The 17,600-nt window shown below is 35.0% G+C and overlaps 1 pseudogene across 1 annotated transcript; it reads left to right on the forward strand.

Moving 5' to 3' along the window:
• Nucleotides 1-811: 811 nt before the first annotated feature.
• Nucleotides 812-1,259, forward strand: LOC123837040 (large ribosomal subunit protein uL14-like; annotated as a pseudogene). Its single transcript, XR_008505451.1, has one exon. The product of XR_008505451.1 is annotated as a large ribosomal subunit protein uL14-like (transcript).
• Nucleotides 1,260-17,600: the final 16,341 nt, after the last annotated feature.

Below are 17,600 nucleotides of genomic sequence, written 5' to 3' on the forward strand. Positions count from 1 at the left end.
GTGAATTCATGCAATCAGGATTCATTCAAGGCTTGCTCTTCTGAAAGAATCTTTGTCTTTCTAAGATAGGTTGTCTATTCCTGTCCAGGTTGATTATGTCTTGATCTTCCTGTTTAATTCTCAAAAGATACCTTGTTTGCAAATTCTTTGTAACATCCTAGTTACAATTCAGACTGGCCCTTTTCCTTTCAGCTCCTTGTAAGGATTTCCTCCCCAAATTCCACTAATTATCTTTTTAACATGTTTGTCTCTGTGTGTTGTTTGTATGTTTGTATTCTGTGTGTATGTCTGTGTGCCTTAGGAAGCATGTTTAGAGGAATCTGCTATACATGTTTCTTAATTTTTAAAGAAAATATTTTATCCTCTGTAGCTTCCGTTTTTTTCAATCTGCTATATGTGGTGGTTACTAGAGGAAAGGTGAGTTGGGGGGATGGGTGAAATAGGGGATGGGGATTAAAGAGCATGCTTATCAATATAGAAAAATAACTAAAAAAAGAAGATCTGAGATCCTTCCCATTTTAAGTTCCTGAGATCTCAGTATTAATATTAAAAAAGTCATGATATTGATTGAAATACAGCAGTTTGTAACATTTTTTACCTAAAAATGTCAAATAACTGCAAAAAAATCATACGCATTTGCTCTAAGTTATAAAATAAATAACTTGAATTTCTTCAGATTTTACTGGCAGATCTAAAACGACAAAAATATTTACTACAAAATTGTGGTTCTCAATTTTACTTCAATGACTAATACATTTATTAAAAAAAAAAAGTACAGCTTTTTTTTTCCTGTCCTTTTCCTGCATTCAAGATGTCTGAGCAAGGATGTGGTGGGTCCTCCGTTGCAAAATTCTGGATTTCCCTGGGTCTTTCGGTAGGACCTGTGATCGACTGTGCTGACAACACAGGAACCAAAACTCTGTTTATCATCTCTGTGAAGGGATCAAGGGACCACTGGGCAGACTTCATGCTGCAGGTGTGGGTGCCATGGTGAAGGCCACGGTGAAGAAACGCAAACCACAGCTCAGAAAGAAGGTACATCCAGCAGTGGTAAATCCACAATGAAAGGCATACTGGACAAAAGATGGTGTGTTTATTTTGAAGATAACACAGGGGTCATGGTAAACAATAAAGGTGAAATGAAAGATTCAGCTATCACAGGACCAGTTGCAAAGGAGTGTGCAGACTTGTGGCCCAGGATTGCATCCAATGCTGGCAGGATTGCATGATTCTTTGTTGTATTTGTTAAAATAAATAAATAAATAAATAAATAAATAAATAAATAAATAAATTGCTCTTCCTCCCCAAAATATAAAAATAATAAATTTTTAAAAAGGGACAATATTTATTGACTACATGAATACACTAACATGAAAATACCATGCTTCATTTTCTGATTTGTAGATTTTAGGTCATTATTTGTGAGGTTTTAACTTTATATTTTAAAGTGGTAGGAGAGCACTTTTATGTGTATTTTCCACAGTATAATTATTCATATTTAAAAGTTTAAAATTATGTTCAAATATATTTTAATTGCATTGTTTTTTATATTGTATGAAGTTATAAAACTAGCATAAAATATATAACAATTGCTCAGTCACTGTATGCATGCCACAATTATTTAAAAACTATAATATAGAATAATAGTAGATTATAAAAATTCAATTTGATCCTAATTTATTGAAAACAGTTGAGCTCTTAATTATTTACTTTGCTTTATAAAACTCAAAGTCTATTTATTATACATCAGGTATGCCTTGAAATCTAAGGAAAAAAAACAGGTCATATAAAAAGGAGAAACTTGCCTAAAGGCTAGGCAAAACCTTAGTGAAGAAAAAAAAGGGAAGGGAACTAAGTTTACTGTACATAAACATTTTTCAGCCCTATGTTTCCTGTGAACACAAGACAGTCAACATTTAAAAGAGAGGGCGCCTGGGTGGATCAGTTGGTTAATCGGCTGCCTTTGGCTCAGGTCATGATCCCAGGATCCTGGGATCAAGCCCCACGTCATTGGGCTCCCTGCTCGGCGGGGAGTCTGCTCCTCCCTCTCCCTCTGACCTTCCCCCTGCTTGTGTTCTCCTGTGCTCTCTCTCTCAAATGAATAAGTAAAAAGTCTTAAAAAAAAAAAAAGATTTAAAAGAGAAAGTAGCTAAATTGGCAGTGAAGTCAATAAATATTAATTGGTAATAAACTACTTAATTTAATTTTCAGAACACATGTAGTTTTAAGATAGTCATCAGTGAGAGGAAATACCTTTTTTGAGGGAATTACTCTTTTGCCCAAATTTTGTAGTAATTGAAGAAAAAGAATAGTCAGAGATAAAATGAAACCTTTACTGTTCCTATGTAGCTTATTGTGGAATTTTTAATTTCCAGTATTACTGTCTTCTGTCAGTTGGTATGCAAGAATAACCAGTAACTGAATAGCTGAATTCAGTTATTTATCCAGCAGAAAGAGAGTTAAATGTAAAGGACAGTGAATGAGGATATCAAAGAGATATCTGCACTCCCATGTTCATTGCAGCATTATTCACAATAGTCAACATATGGAAACAACCTCAGTGTCCATCAATGGATAAACAAATGGATAAAGAAAATGTGGTATATAAAATGGAATATTATTCAGCTACAAGAAAGAAGGAAGTCTGGCCATTGTGACACCATGCATGGAACCTGAGGGCATTATGCTTGGTGAAATAAGCCAGACAGAGACAGACAAATACTGTGTGGTGTACTTATATGTGGAATCTAAATAAAAAGTCAAAATCATGGAAACAGAGAGTAGAAAAGTAGATACCAGGGGATAGAGAGTTGGGGATTAAAAAAGGTTATAAGCTTTCAGCTGTAAGATGAATAAAGTCAGAGGATCTAATGTACAACATGGTAACTATAGTTGATAATATTGTGTTGCATAATGGAAATTTGCTAAGACAGTAGAATGTAAATGTTGTTACACACTCAAAAGATAAATATGTGAGGCAATAGATGTGTTTGTATGTCTTAACTAACTAGATGGGAGGAATTCTTTCCCAATGTATGCATGTATCAAATTATCACAATGTACAACTTAAATATCTTACAGTTTTGTCAATTATACCTCAATGAGGCTGGAGAAAGAATAGTGAAGGGGCTTGTGGACTAGGCGGAAAGAGGTTCATTAAGTGGAATGTGGGGTTAGCATGTGAAAGGAGAAACTGATGACTATGTTAAAAGACAAAGTACTGAGCTACCTAGAGTAGTCAAATTCATAGAGAAAGTAGGATGGGAGTTGCTAGGGACTGGAAGGAAAGAGGAATGGGGAGTTAGCATTTAATGAGTAAAGAGTTACAATTTAGGAAGATGGAGGAGTTCTGCAGATGGGTGGTGCTAATGGCTGTACAACGATGTGAATGTGCTTCATGCCACTAGATGGTATGCGGAAAGATGGTTCAAACAGCGCTGCTTGTGCTATGTACAGTTTATCACAATTTTTAAAAATATGATATAAAAATAAAATAAAAAAAGATAAATCCCACTGCTCAACAAAAAGAATGCATTCCTTCCTCTTACTTCCATTCAACCCAAGGGGGAGGGAGAACACAAAGCTGGGGCATAGGATCTAACACCCCTGTTTCCTTTCAGTTCTCCTATTTCCATCTGCACTGAATGGTCTGAGAGGTAGGACAATTTGATTCTGCTTGATAATCTCTTATATTCTGCAAAATCTTTCTGTTCTAATACTTAAAATAAGCCACTTGTGCTGAAAAGTCCAGAATTGCATGGTTTTTATGTGTTTGTTTTAATTCTTTCCTCCTGAAATAACTTCTCTAAATGCCATGATTAACTCCAATATAGTAACCAGTTTGGAGGAAAATTACTAGAGGAATTAAAGCACCTCTGAACTAGAGGAAAACAGACTATAATAATCTCATCATGTCAATGGCTTTCTCTAGACTATATATGGCTTTCTCTTTACCCACAAGTAAAGTCCTCTTTTAATGTGATTTTCAAGACTTTCAATTTTTCTAAACTGCTCTCTAATATATAGGATAAATATACAATAAAACCTCGTGTCTAAAACTGAGTTATCCTCACAATACTACACAGTACCTTTATCCCTTCCTCCCTACCTCTGCCTGTGCCATTTCCACAACCTGAAATCTCACCTTTGATCTTATCTTTCTAAATTACATGCAGATTTTAATTTCCACTTTAGCCTTCTTTAACCTTGCCAGCTCATGGTTTACACTAAATCTTCCTTAATAACACATCTGAAAAGTGTTCTTTCATCCAGTAATTTGCCATGCCCTTCCCAGGGACACCTTTGAGGAATTATGTGGTGTTTGGAAAGTATAGAATTCTGTCATTATGATGTTTGCCTGATGATGATGTATTATAATACACTCACAAAGGATTTTAGACTCTGAGAATTTGAGTGACTTGCTTAAGATCACTAAAATGGTAGGTAGCAATATTAAGAATAGACCCACAAGTTAACCTGACTCATGAGTTTGAAGCTTTTTCTTATATAGCATTCTGTATTGTTTTTCAGTCCTTCAAATTTTTGGTAACTTTTGAAGACCAGATGCTAGGAAACTTTCCAAAGCCACTCAGTCTTTCTCATTCCCCGCCCCCCCGCCCTGCACCCCCACCCCTGGCTCTCTCTCATGTGCTCTCACTCTTTCACACTTTTGCTCTCCTTCTCTTTTTTTTTTAAGATTTTTATTTATTTATTTGAGAGAGAGGGAATGAGAGAGAGCACATGAGAGGGGGGAGCGGGAGAGGGAGGAGCAGACTCCCCGCTGAGCAGGGAGCCCAATGCGAGACTCGATCCCGGGACTCCAGGATCATGACCTGAACCGAAGGCAGTCGCTTAACCGACTGAGCCACCCAGGCGCCCTGCTCTCCTTCTTTATTTCTGGATTGATTTCTGTTGCTCTTGCATCTGTAGCTGCCTTTCTCACTACTGTATGCAGATAATAAGCCAGGATAGTAAGTTATATTAATGTAAATCAAATGCCTATGTCATCAGAATTTCATAGAGTCTGATATGAAACAAGATGAACAAATTTGTTTCCAAGCTATTTGTTCTCAATCCTAGGTCAGAAAGTCAACTCAATACATTATGCTTGCTTTTTCAGGTCCAAAGAAGTTTTGGGCTACCAAATGGAGATCCCAAATGTTTATCATAAAATTTATCATTTTAACTCTTCTAATTCTGTCTTACCAATGGAAAACTTGTATTAGTTTGTAACATAAAGACACATAACAGTTAGTGTTTTGTGAACATGGGCACGCCAGAGTTTAAGGATTATGATCTTTATCTGCGTACCCCAGAAAGTGCGTGATAGTCGTCATGTTTGTTAGAGCCAGCCCAGTTCAAGGTCTAGTATTTTAATTCCCAGCATTCTTAGGAGCAGCTATCCTAGTGTCATGAATAAAGTGGGAGCTGAATTACTGATAGTTGATGAAATATTGTATGGCCCACATGTCAGAGATAGCTCTGCTCAGTAAATGACACAGCAAGTGATAGAATTCAATTAAGATATTTTCTCATTGATATATTTAGTACAATGAGATTACAATTTCTTATTCATACTGCAGCAATGATGTAAGTATGACTTATGTCACTACAGTTTCTTGCCCAATATCCTTTTTGTCCTCTAGCTTTACTAATATAATCTTAATTTAGTTAGGGCTAAAAAAAAATAAAATAAAATAAAAAAAGAAGTGTTGTTTTCCTGGCTCATTTTCCTCTAAGGGTTGCCATGTGACAATGTTTAGCCAATGAAATGTAATCAGAAATTGAATTGGGGTGGAGGGAGTCATGAAAGTTTTTTTGTTTTTTCTTGAAATAAAGGGATAAACTTAGCTGACATGAACCTCATGACCTCTACCTTTTTCTTTTGCAGTTTTGACTCTGATGTGGGGCAGCAGCCTGTGAATGGGAGGAAGAAAGGAGCTTGGTTAATTCCTTTTTGCAACATGGACCAATCCTAAATGGCTTACTTCCAGACTTCTGTGTTATGTGATAAAAAAAAAAAATGTTTAAGCTGGATAATTGAGTTCTTTCATCGGCAGCCAAACACAATCCCAATTACTATACTCTTTTCAAATAGAATCTAGTATATAGTAAGAGAAGCAAGGTACAAGTATCCTTATAACCACAAAGACCTGATTTTAGGGGAACTAGTGATCGTAACTTGTGTGATGAAGTCTCCTACAGCTGTTGCACACTGTAGAGCACCAAACTCCGACAAGGTCAAGGTCAAACCCAATAGTACACTCCAGTAAGTTTTCCATGCTCTGTGGTTTACCAAGATTCCAAATCTGAAAGCAGAAAGGAGAATTTCCCTGGAACAATGAAATATTGAAATGATGAAACATTATTTGTTTGGTATTTGATTTTGGATCATTGACCTATTTCAAGATTTGAAAAAATAAATGAATGATCAGGTCATTCACCAAGAAAAAATAAAATTAAATTAACTCTAAATGCAAATAGTAAGACAGATACATATATGTAAAATGCTTCTAGCATGTAGTTGCATTAAATTTATTTGTGATATGAGGCCTGCATTTTATGATTTAATTATCTGAATCCTCTGAACTTTGAAGTCAATTTTGACAAATAACAGTTTACCATTTATTTATGCAGTAAATAATTTTCTTTCAAGTTTAGCCATATGTCTAAAACTTTCATTATTAATTAACAATAAATAATCATTGAGAGTTTATTATGTGTACTAGACATCACCTTAGCTAGAGTTGGCTTACGCTAGCTCTTAAAAGCCTGTTCTCATCTCTTCTCAGTTCTCACTTCAGTGACATCACATTTTGAGCTTGAAATCTGCCATACTGGGGGATATCTGGATGGCACCTTGGTGATTCAGATGGTTAAGCATCTGCCTTCAGCTCAGGTCATGGTCCCAGGGTCCTGGGATCGAGCCCTGCATCGGGCTCCCTGCTCCACGGGAAGCCTGCTTCTCCCTCTCCCACTCCCCCTGCTTGTGTTCCCTCTCTCGCTGTGTCTCTCTCTGTCAAATAAATAAATAAAATCCTAAAATAAATAAATAAATAAATCTGCCATACTGGGAATGCTTACACTAAAGAAATCGGCTGATGCTGCAAATCATTCGTGTGTGTGTGTATGTGTGTGTTGGGGTGGGGCTACTAGTTGCTAAGCACCACGTGCATACCACTAAAAGGATATAAACCTAAGACGCCATTCTTCTTTCTTCAACAAATGTTAATTTAGCCTAATTCTATGTCATGTACATGTTAGGTTCCATGACTATTACAAAGATATTCTGCATGATCCTTTCATTCATTCGTGAAAATTTTTAAAATGTACACTACAAGCAGCCATGCCCTGCTGCTATTTGGAGTATACATTCTAGAGGGCAAGGTCTTCAGTTCAAGGTGTTTACAATATAGCAGGGGTTATTCCATCTCCGCACACACCACTGTAGTGCAAGGCAGTGTGTGGTAAGGACTGAGGGAAGGCAAAGTCAATGGTAATGTAATTCTGAGCAGGAGAGGGTGCTTGTGTGTCATCTGGTAAGCCTTACGATGCTTCACCAAAGTGGTACCATTTGTTCTCAATCTCAACATTTGGAGAAGAAATTCATAAATTAAAGTGAATGTGGGTGGTGGGCAGATAGCTAACTTCCTTACAATTTTGAACTTATTTCTGTTATTTCCTCATATTTTATTGTAATAATGTTTATGTGTCTTTTTTTCCCATTACGCTTTGAGAACTCTTCACAAAGCAGAAGATGAATACTAGACTGTTTTGTCTTCTGGCACAAAAACTGTCACAGTGCAAATCCTCAACAAATGCCTCTGGACTGAATTCAGATGGGAGAAATAAAAGGAAGAGTGAGCTATGTTTAGGAAATGGTGAGCACTGTAATTTGGTTGAATGAAAGATTATGGGCAGTAAAGTGCATTAAGACAGATAAATAAGAAAATGAAGTGAAATCAGATCATGAATTTGTTACATAGACAGAAACTGACCTTTATTTTTAGTGGGCATTTAAAAAGTATTTAGTAGGGGAGAATAATCAAAACATGCTCTAGAAGGATACTCTGACAGATGAGTTTGAATGTGGATTACAGTGTAGAGAAGCAATAATGGACATTTAGAAAATAATGAAATAACATAGGTCGCAAATCAAAATGGACTGAACTACCAAGGGGCCAAATGGAATGAAATGATAGAATACAGTAGACTCTGAGGTAGATAAAACAAGAAAATTTGTTATCATATTGTATGAAAAAAAATGAGTTGGATGAAAAAAAATACCTTAGAAGTTCTGAGCCAAAGTGAGTGAAAACATGAATCTATTAGAAAACTAAGGAGTTTCAAAAAATACTTCTTTTTTTGTCTGTTTATATTTTCAAGGATGTGAGATTTTTGTATATGTTGAGTTAGACTATTAGATGGCTTATAAATATGTGATATAAAATATATTAAGGAAAATAAAGTTCGGTATAATGTTTATTTTCAGAATAGTATGACACATACTTAAAAGAAAGTCATATTTATAACATATTGAATTATCACTGAAAATACATAGCATACACCAAATGTAGTGCCTGATTTATCTTTATCCTTAATCAAAATTTCTACGTTCACCCAAGCCTACTTGAAAAATAAATAAATAAATAACTCTACCAAATTTCTATGTTCACCCAAACCAGTAAAGTTGAAATAAATTACTTATATTCCATTAACTCATAAAATATTGGTAAAATTTTCTAAGTATACTTTGGGGTTGTTTAGTAGTTGTCACACATTAATCTGAAAACAAATGACATGGCTAATCAAATTGATAGGTTATTTGCCAAAAGACTATAACACAATTGATCTATTCCCAAAAGTTCCATTGAACTTACGTGAGTTTCACATATAGCATAATGACTTTAGTTTTTCCCCAGTTTTATTGAGATATAATTGACATACCTCATTATATAAGTGTATAGCATATTGGTTTGACTCTAGATGTGTGACCTAGAGTGCACCTTATGTTATAAATTCATATTTAATGAGATTGATGGTTCTTATCTAAATGACAATGGAACACAAAGTCAAGTTTGATTTACAACTTGCTTGACTTTAATGTAAAATTAAAATAATTTCTGGATGGCAAGTTAATCCCTTTTTGCCACTAGTTACTTACTGAAAGTGAGTTATTTTCATGTTCTTTGCTAAAATAAGGCCTATTATAGGGGTGCCTGGGTGGCTCAGTTGGTTAAGCGTCTGCCTTCAGCTCAGGTCATGATCCAAAAGTCCTGGGATCGAGCCCCACATTGGGCTCCCTGCTCAGCGGGAAGCCTGCTTCTCCCTCTCCTACTCCCCCTGCTTGTGTTCTCTCTCTCGCTGTGTCAAATAAATAAATAAAATCTTAAAAAAAATAAAATAAAATAAGGCCTATTACCATGTCTATAAAACCATCTATGAATTCACTTTTTCCATTAAGTAAATGACACAGAATAATATTTGAGTCTACCTCAGAAGAACATTTTTAAAAAGATTTATTTATATATTTTAGAGAGAGAGCATACAAGGAGGGGGAGGGTTAACGGGAGAGGGAGAGAATCTCAAGCAGACTCCCTGCTGAGCACAGAGCCTGATGCAGGGCTTGATCTCACCACCCTGAGATCATGACCTGAGCTGAAATCAAGAATTGGCTGCTTAACCCACTGAGCCACCCAGGCACCCCTCAGAAGAACATTTTTGAGAAAGAATTAGTTTTAAATGTTTTCAGTTGTTGACAGGAGAAATTCCTGTTCACTAGTTCCAAAGTATTATTATGATGATGGATATATGAAAACAATAATATGAACAATAATTTTATGTGCAGGAAATACTAGCAAAGACCTCAGAGTTAAGGGACTAAAACTGGTAAGTAGTATGATGTGAGATTTACTTTAACTGCCACCAATTCTTTGGGGCCTTAGATATGTTAATAAAGATGCAGATTAACTATTCTTGGGCTTCTCACGGGCAAAAAAAAAAGACAACATACCAAATTTTCATCAGAGTTTCTTATCTATTTTGAATTCTAAAATATTCATTTCAGGAAAGTCTAACTAAGGTATGTGAGAGTGTGCATGTATGTACATTGTTGCTAGGTATGATTTTTGTTAAAATATATATGAATACAAAGAATTATGAACCTGAATTAAAGAATCCTCTGACAGCAGCAAACAACAATAAGGAAAATATTGACTATTAAGGGGACACACATGGTGCACCTGGGTGACTCAGTCGGTTAAGCATCTGCCTTTGTCTCAGTTCATGATCCCAGAGTCCTGGGCTCAAGCCCCGCATTAGGTTCTTTGCTCAGTGGGGAGCCTGCTTCTCCCTCTCCCTCTGCCTGGCACTCTGCCTACTTGTGCTCTCTCTCTTTGTCAAATAAATAAATAAAATCTTTTAAAAAAGGAGGGAACACACAAAAAATTTTTGGACAATGGTTGAAACATAATGAAAATAGTAAATTGGGAAATATTTCAACTGCCTCTGTCTTGTCATGTGCATTTAGTAATATACAAATGAGGAAACTTAGAATATCACATAGAAAAGCACTTAAGATTTTTTTTAAATGCATAATATATTATATAAGATCTGCTTGGGAGTTAAAAACAGTTGTGTGGAAGTGAGTAGGGCATGTGTTTATCTCACTGAATATTTATTTCTGACTTATTAATAACCCCCAAATTTTTTAGATTCTACTCAAAATGAATATGCAAGTCACATCTTACTTTTTTCCTCATAGAATAATGTTACTGCTTTTTGATGAATTTAACAAAGATTCTGAGTTGAAAACATTGATAATTCACTCCCTATTGTATCTGACTAATTGCCTTCTTTAGTTATGAGCTGATGGACAGAACATGAACTTTATTGAAGAAACAATTAGAGGTTAATAAAATCTAGTTTTCCCATCAGAAACAAATACCTTTATGGTAGCTGGGCAGAGTCACCAATGATGCAGTTTACGAATGGAGAATATTATGCCCATTGTACATAGGAGGGTAGTTTTACAAAATGATAGTTCCGGGCGCCTGGGTGGCTCAGTCGTTAAGCGTCTGCCTTCGGCTCAGGTCATGATCCCAGGGTCCTGGGATAGAGTCCCACATCGGGCTCCTTGCTCGGCAGGAAGCCTGCTTCTCCCTCTCCCACTCCCCCTGCTTGTGTTCCTGCTCTCACTATCTCTCTCTCTGTCAAATAAATAAATAAAAATCTTTAAAAAAAATGATAGTTCCAAATTCTTCTTAGAATTTTACTTTATCATGGTGACTAATAAACTATGTTGATGCATCAAGGAAAATTAAATGATAGAGCAAAAATATAATTCTTAGGATAATCAACAACTCTGACTCATTAACTATGTCCTAAAGGCTGCTTTTTTTAACCTTTCAGTGATACCAAATATATAACAATCTGAGAATCTTCTTACCACTCTGCTCCGAATTCATTAATATCTTTGGCCAGAATTATTGTAATGATCCCCAATGGGTCTCCCCACCTCTACCCTTCATCCCTACAAGATATTCTCAACACAGTATCCAGAGTAATCCTAGAAGTCAGACCACTTCTATTTTCAAAACCCTGAGTAAAAGCAAAATTTCTTACAACGGTCAAAATGCCCACATTATGTGCCCTGTCCCCCTAAGTCATCTTTCTAAACTTTATCTGTCGCTATTCTCTTCTCGCACCATTCCAACTGCACTAGTCTTGCTTTCCACCATTATCCTTGACATGCTTCCACACTACTGTTTTCCACACTAACTAGTCTGTCTGCTTGAACATTGTTGGCCCATATATCCTCATGTCTAACTCCCTTATGCCCTTCAAATCACCTCTTCAAGGCTATCTAGAACACCCTATTTAAAGTAACACTTCCCACACAATATTCATGGCCCTCCTAACCTTGTTTTACTTTACTTTATGGTATTCATTGCCTTCTAACTTACACATAATTTACTTGCTTATTGTGTTTGTTGTGTGCTTCCCTGTTGGAATTTTTTCTTGCTTTGATCACTGGTAAATCCCAAGATTTAGAAAAGCAGGGTATAGTAGGTTCTCAACAAATATTTGTCAAATAAATGAAGACTTTACTACAGTTAAAGAGTTGGGGAGGGGCGCCTGGGTGGCTCAGTCGGTAAGCATCTGCCTTCGGCTTGGGTCATGATCCCAGGGTCCTGGGATTGAGCCCCACATTGGGTTCCCTGCTCAGTGGGGACCCTGCTTCTCCCTCTCCCTCTGCTGCTTTCCCTGCTTGTGCTCTCTCTCTCTCTCTGTCAAATAAATAAATAAATAAATAATCTTTAAAAAAAAGAGTTGGGGAAAAAACAATAATCTCTTACTATTTCAAGAAAAATAATTAGCCCAACAATAAAGTTTAGAATGCCAATGAGTCAGTGAGCATAAATAATTTAACTGCCACTGAAAAACAAGAGGGGTACTTATTAAATGCCTGCCTTCCTTTATATGATTTAAGTGTCTGTTCCATTTCTAGGCAGATTATAATGAAAGCTATAGAGTATTCATTGTGTACATAGAATTCTTGGTTGACCATAATCAGAGAATTATTTAGAGGGAACAACCACACCACTATTTTCTTAAATGCTAAGTTTAGTGTAATATCATACCAGTGTATTTTATTTTATTTTTATTATTTTATTTTATTTTATTTTATTTTTTAAAGATTTATTTATTTATTTATTTGAAAGAGAGAGAATGAGAGAGAGAGCACATGAGAGGGGGGAGGGTCAGAGGGGGAAGCAGACCCCCAGCTGAGCAGGGAGCCCGATGCGGGACTCGATCCCGGGACTCCAGGATCATGACCTGAGCCGAAGGCAGTCGCTTAACCAACTGAGCCACCCAGGCGCCCATACCAGTGTATTTTAAATAAATATAAACAGTATATATTAGATAATAAAATAATCTGAACTCCAGGTATATGAAAAATATATGTTATCTCTTAAGGTGGTTTACTTATGGTAATGATTATAGGAACATGGTATATTCAAAGGTGTAGAAAGTGGGTGGGATTCCAATTTCTTTAAGAGGGTCTTATACTGTCATGGAAAATCAGTACTGGCTTAGCCTTCAGATGTTCTATAAACTCATTCAGCTGAAATGTTTCCTAGCTTCTGCTGTTCCAAGATTATAATTTTTTCTAGCACAAATAAGTCCTTTCAAAAAAACAACCAGCTTACCACTAAGAGTCCCTCTCTGTTAAGCAGGTCAGTAGGGTATACTTCTGTGCCAAAGTCCACAGAAATGGATGGAAGAAACTTTGTGAGTTTAAAGTGTATCATTCCAATAAAAGCAAATGAAATTAGATAAAAGCTGCATTCGTTGAAGTATTGTTTCATTTTGAATATGAAATAAATTCATATCAGCTCTTTTAAGCAAGACAATTGTACATTTGTCCCAAGGTCAGGATGTAGCAATTTAGGTTTCCTTTGAGAAAAAAAAATGTAGAAAATATTTCAGCTCTTTTTTTAATTAAAAAAGAGAAGTAAAAAAGTGAATACTGCTTTTCAAACTTTATCTAACTAAGCACAAAACACATGGAAAAATGCATAAATGTAAAATTAACTTTTTGCTGTTCAGAAAAAGAATTTGGATTTGAGAGCAAGAGAGCTAAAATAAAAACATGCATAATTTACACTACAGATGGGTATATTCTCTGCATTAAATGATACCTAGCAATTTCAAGGAGAAAGAAAATAAAGTGACAATCAACATTAAGAAGGTGGCAGAAGTAATCAAACACATGCCATGTGTAAGAAAAGGCATAATGAAGTTTCCATAAGAATCTTTTTTTCATGACTCAGACACCAAATAACTATTTCACAAGCTTCAGCAGAAGTTCCCAGTGCACTTATCAATAATGCATCCAGCCACAGCTTTAGATATTAAAACAAGAGGAAGTTGACTATATCAAAGATCCAAAGTTCAAACATATTATACTATGGAGCTTAAAACCAGAAAAGGAAAATGTAGGGGTGAGGAAGGTGGATTGTGTGCAGATACAAAAAAATACTTTTGTTGAGGTTGAGAATAAATTAGTAATGAGATACAGGGCCTTAAATCTTACAAATCAGAGTTATACCGAAGATCCCCTAGGTGTGAAAAAATGTTCACCATTTAAATAATATCTGTTAGGCAATGGAAAGATGGAGATCATTGTAATTTGAAGTATTTGCATTGCATGAGGCAATTCCTTTGGCAACTACAGTGTTTGCTGAAAATCTCAGCAGAAGACAAAGAGCTATAATGTAGACCTTTACATTCAGGACTGAAGCACATTAATAAAGCAACAAAGTAAAGTTTGCATTGCCAGGTTTGGTAATTATAGTTGCATAATTGCAGACAGAGATTCAATATGACCCTAATCATAATTCATAAATAAAATGTTATGGGGAAAAATCCTCATTATAAGAATAACTGAAAATGTTGTTTGCTGTGCTTTAACAAATATTATAGTAAGTACATGGTCCTTTAATTTACTTGGGCCTTACCATTTTGCCTTGCTTTTTGTTTACTATTATGTTACTGAAACATTCTGGAAATATTTCAGTTTCTTTCGAAGAGTAAAGTCTGAAAAATACATACTTTATGGCACTGTAAGTTTCTGATAAATATCTGAAAATTATCTCTTGATTAATTAATAGGACAAGTAATTAATTAATAGGACAAGTAAATAAAATAAACATTCTTTCCTTTATGTTTGGTTCTCTGGAAGCCAGCCAAATGAACTTCAAGTCTTGACAGAGGTATTAGGTAGCAAAAATTCAGAAGATTTAGCAGATGGCAATCACATATGTAAAATGCACGGTTTTAGAGTACCAAAAATTTTAGTTTGGGTACATTTTAGAAATTTTCCTTTGAAGTTAAAGCAATTAGGGCACTGTTTTCTAGCTTGGTGTCTTAAAAGTTTTGCTTGGATTATGGCTATAGTTTCTATGCTTGGGAACCTAACTTAAAGATGTTAAATCTGATAAAGCCTATATCTGGATCATTCCCAGGCTTCATTGATTCAGATTATACTGTAGTTAAGGAGAAAGGAAGTCATGTGTATCTACCTTACTTCTTCGTTAGACGCACTTAAAAATCTTAACTCCAACAAAATTTAAGGAAGAAAAAATATATCAAGATAAAACTAAAAAAAAAAAGTTCAATATCTTTGTGTCCATCTAAAAGTCACCCTTAAAATAAGAAATGATGTATATTTCCCTGTGAACTATCAATATCACTACAATATCACTACAGAATCAATACAATTCTAGGTGGAATGGTGATTTAGTTTTCCTATAGGAGGATAATTCAAACTCATAAATAATTTCTCGGTGTAAAGATATTTTAACTGCTAAATCAACAGCAGTAGGCTTCCATTCTAGAGCTGAATAGCACATCATTTTAAGTTGCTATATTTTTAAAAAATGATGTGCTCCTCTCAATCGACAGAGTGTCTGTTAAAAACTCAAGGGGAACAGAATTGAAGAAATATGTTCTGTTTGACTTCACAGTGCTCAGGATACACTTAGTAACTTTAATATGTGGTTTAGCCCATTTTAGAAAGAATGTTTGGTGTCACTGACAAAGACAGAACTTGTAATGGGACTTTCTTAGAGACTATTTTCACCTCAGATGGTCTTCCTGGAATCACGACCAAGCGTGCCAAGGTGCATCAGGTTATGGACCTCAGGTTAGCAATGCCACAGGGAGATGTATGTGAAATTAAACAAAATGCTACTGCTAGGTGTTTTAATTTTTATTTTTCTGTTAATTAAGCCAATTAACATGATTATAAGTTATTATTTTGTATGCATATTGCAATCTAAAACCAAGTAAAAATTTGGAAATGAAGTGAAAATTAAGGAAAGAATTCAGAAATATTGATTTTGATTGCTCTTAAATATAACCTAACTTCATTTGATTTTCACTTCAAATTCTGCTTCAAGCAATGAAGGATGTCCTAAACTTCTACCCCCAAAATGTGACCAGTGTAAGCCACTTATATACAGTTAATAGTAGTTATTTGACACAGTTGTCCTCAAAAGTGCTTTCTGAATTCTATTGATCAGATCAGATTAATATTCTTCATAGATACTTACTATACAGTGTACTGGGTAAAAGCAAGGATACTAAAATCAGACTATCTTATAATGAATTCTAGAAATTCCCTTTATAAGCTATGTGATCTTGGGGAAATCATTTCCATATTTTGTGTCCCAGTTTCCTCTGAACAATGGGATAATAATGGTTCTATGAGTGTTGCATCAACTATACTCAAATATAAAAAAAAGAGATTCAGCAGCAAAAAACAGTAATAATGCTGCTGGCATATGGTAAGCTATCAATAAATGTTATTTACTACTACTTTTAAAAAGTCTTTTTATTCTTCCTCAAAGATAAAATCTTAAGAGAGCTGAGATGTTGTTCTTGTACTGAAAAATTAAAGCATGTTTGAAGCAAAGTGCAATTTAAGTTTCTGAACATAGCCATTGAGTACTTTTATTCTACAGACACATAAGTTATATGGGTCAAATAGATAAAAACATTGTCATACTTGGTTACTAATACGCTGAACAATGTTCAGCTAAAGAACTAATGTGTTCAACAATGTCGTGCTTTCAGGTTTGTTTTTGCAATTTTTGTATAGTTTTTATTTTTCCAGAATAATGCTTAGCAGCAAGGCAAAACAATCACATTAAGACGAAAGTTTTCAAAATGACAGGATAAATGCATAAATTACAACTCTGCTGATAGATTACCAAAAACTGAGGCTAGGTATATGTAGTGAGCAGACTGTATTCAAACTTGCCATTTAATTATTTTTTTCTGGTAACCTATTTGATTAATGTGGGTGATATTAATGCAAATTGGAGAAGGAACTGCGGCAGGTGTAAACAATGCTACTTCAATGCTCTATTTAGCTAAATAAAAACTAAAGCTAAACTGATTACAAGTAGCCTGGATCATCTTTTGCAAAATGGGCATTTTTCTGATTACTATTACGAGCTAGCTTTTCTCTATAAGATTTCACTATTATCTAGAGTTCTTTGTGTACAGATATTATCTCTTCTAAGTGATTAAATAGACTCTTTGTATATAAGGACTATTTCCCCAGTATCTAGCAACTCTTTGTTTCAAAACTGAAGTGAGCGAAAACAATCAAGTACCCAGGGAAAGAAAAAAAAAAAGAGTAAAATGGAACTCTTGAAGCCAGAAGTTCAGAAATCCTTGAAAAAATAGCATTTCATTATAATCAGTAGAATTGTTCAAAAATAGATCTAATCTATTTTAAATTTGAACAATATGCCACCGTTCATTTTAATATAAACAGAAAAGGAGCATTCCACTAGGTTGAACAAAAAAGGTTTCTGATTACTTTTCAAAACGTTTATACTTTTACAACAGATGTTATTAGGCAACTTGAAAGATCTTCTGTACGCATTTGGTTGCCTCTAATGGTTTTCCTATCTCATTGTGTATATATTTCCAAGCATGCAAACAAATGATTGTGCTAAAAGATAGTCTATGTAGTGAAGTATGTGGTATTGTCACAGATTTCAAATGAAAGCAATTAGTAAACT

The sequence above is a fragment of the Mirounga angustirostris genome, unplaced genomic scaffold, assembly GCF_029215605.1.
Source record: "Mirounga angustirostris isolate CCGP_5_RB_7025 unplaced genomic scaffold, mMirAng1.0.hap1 SCAF_8, whole genome shotgun sequence".
Taxonomy (NCBI): Eukaryota; Metazoa; Chordata; class Mammalia; order Carnivora; family Phocidae; genus Mirounga; species Mirounga angustirostris.